Consider the following 2,669-nt stretch of genomic DNA (forward strand, 5'->3'; position numbering starts at 1 on the left):
GCTTTTTCTGCTGCGAAGAATTTTTAAGCAAAGATGTTCCTCAACGTCTTCAAGGCTAACTATTTTAAAAATAACAAAGTAACACCTAATAACTGTAAATAACTTATCTACGTGGTGAAAATTTAAGGTGCAATTTCATGCTGACGCTCGACGCTGGTTAAGAGCGTCAAATGTGGTCACGTGGTACAATTTTGACCATAGCGCTGACCATTTTGACCATTTTTATATAGTGGAAACCTAAACATGCAAACCTCTCAATAAGACAATTTATAGATAAATTGAGAAAAATATAGATAGCCCGAACTGGGAATCGAACCCAGACCAATTCGGTATCGCGCCGAGTGCTCTACCAGTTGAGCTATCCGGCACTATACTATATTCCGTTCAATTTGATATATAACTTATTGAGCCACACCGTCCTTCGTACGGTAATACGCTATCTTCAATACACCCAGCGCCAGGTACTAGAGCCTCAAGCATCAAAACATCAAATACGTTGTCAAAAAACGTAAGCAGAGTCAGTGATTTTAATAAACAATGTGTATTTATGGTAAAAGATTGATTTGACCGATAATTATCAGACTTTATTATTAAACTAATCATGCCAGGTGCCAATAAATAAACCAATAAATAAGTAAACTTGTAGATTGATTTAAACAGCCTGACAATTATCAAATAAAATTGTTTATTATAATTTAATTCAATTGAATTTCTATTTTTAGCGTATCGGGTTCTTTACGAAACTTATCCGGGATTTTTTTTAATTTTTGGAGCAGTTTTGAAGTTGGTTTAATACTCAGTGGAAAAAGCTAAACAATGTTTAGCTTTAACGCTGTATTGAACTATGACGCTCAAGTACTTCAGTACTTGACGCTGGGTGTATTGAAGATGGCGCTAAGGTCGAATTTGTACCACGTGACCACGTTTGACGCTCTTAACCAGCGTCGAGCGTCAGCATAAAATTGCACCTTTAATCTGAACGTAAAAACTGCTTGCATGGAACGCTTGTTGAAAGTTTTCATCAAGGCTGCGTATCTTTACAATAATTCGAATTTGAACCCTTTTAATAAAATAATTCATTACACTGAGAGAAATGTGCATAGTAACCTGAACTATTCAGCTACAGGTATGAAAATATAGTATCCTTAAAAAATTTTTATTATTACTGGAACTATATAGGGGAGGATGGGGCAGAGCGGCCCCCCTAAGCTAATTATTACTTTTTGTGGCTTTCAACCATAAGATCACTTTACTTTTGTCCTATTTCGAACGAATTTATGGACATTTTGCCAAAATTCTGAAAAAAAAAAATTTTTAACTTCCCGCTAAGAAAATTGTAAATTTTCAAAAATTCGGGAAGTTATTGGTTTCGGTCCGATTTACGAAAATCGAATTTCCATCAGATGTCGACGTTTCGAGGTCCTAGGATGCTATCCTGACTAATTTCACGATGATGTCCGAGTGTATGTATGTGTGTACGTACGTACGTACGTACGTATGTATGTATGTAAATATTCGTAACTCTTGAACGGATGAACCGATTTTGATCGTTGAGGTGTCATTCGACGCGGCTTGTTAATGTCTTGAGGCCGTAGAAATTTGAACTTAATCGGTAGGGTGCGTTCAGAGATATTTCAAAAATAAAATTTTTTTAAAAATGTTTTATTTGGATAACTTCCAATTTGCTCGATGGATTGATTCCAAAATCTAATCAGCTCTAAAACTCTATAAGCCGCGTCGAATGCCACCTCAACCATCAAAATCGGTTTATTCGTTCAAGAGAAACCGTTGACGAAAGAATTCAAAAAAAATTTTTTCCTTGGTTTTTTTGAAATTTCTCAAAAACGGCTGAATAAATCAATTTCAAAATTCGACCAGCTTTAGAACTTGATAAAACGCGTCGATTGCCACCTCAACCATCAAAATCGGTTAATTCGTTCGCGAGATATCGTGGAAGAAAGAAATGCTAAAAAATGGTTTTTTACAAAACAATGGCATACAAAAGTATTTGCGAGCTCGAAAATATATTCACAATAATGTTTTCAAGCTCAGCGAGCTCGAAAACAGCGGGAAGTTTTGGGGCTGGCCCGCAGGGTCAACTGACAGACCGATTTTTTAACTTCCCGCTAAGAAAATTGTAAATTTTCAAAAATTCGGGAAGTTATTGGTTTCGGTCCGATTTACGAAAATCGAATTTCCATCAGATGTCGACGTTTCGAGGTCCTAGGATGCTATCCTGACTAATTTCACGATGATGTCCGAGTGTATGTATGTGTGTACGTACGTACGTACGTACGTACGTATGTATGTATGTAAATATTCATAACTCTTGACCGGATGAACCGATTTTGATCGTTGAGGTGTCATTCGACGCGGCTTGTTAATGTCTTGAGGCCGTAGAAATTTGAACTTAATCGGTAGGGTGCGTTCAGAGATATTTCAAAAATAAAATTTTTTTAAAAATGTTTTATTTGGATAACTTCCAATTTGCTCGATGGATTGATTCCAAAATCTAATCAGCTCTAAAACTCTATAAGCCGCGTCGAATGCCACCTCAACCATCAAAATCGGTTTATTCGTTCAAGAGAAACCGTTGACGAAAGAATTCAAAAAAAATTTATTCCTTGGTTTTTTTGAAATTTCTCAAAAACGGCTGAATAAATCAATTT

Source organism: Microplitis mediator, chromosome 10, assembly GCF_029852145.1.
Source record: "Microplitis mediator isolate UGA2020A chromosome 10, iyMicMedi2.1, whole genome shotgun sequence".
Lineage (NCBI taxonomy): Eukaryota > Metazoa > Arthropoda > Insecta > Hymenoptera > Braconidae > Microplitis > Microplitis mediator.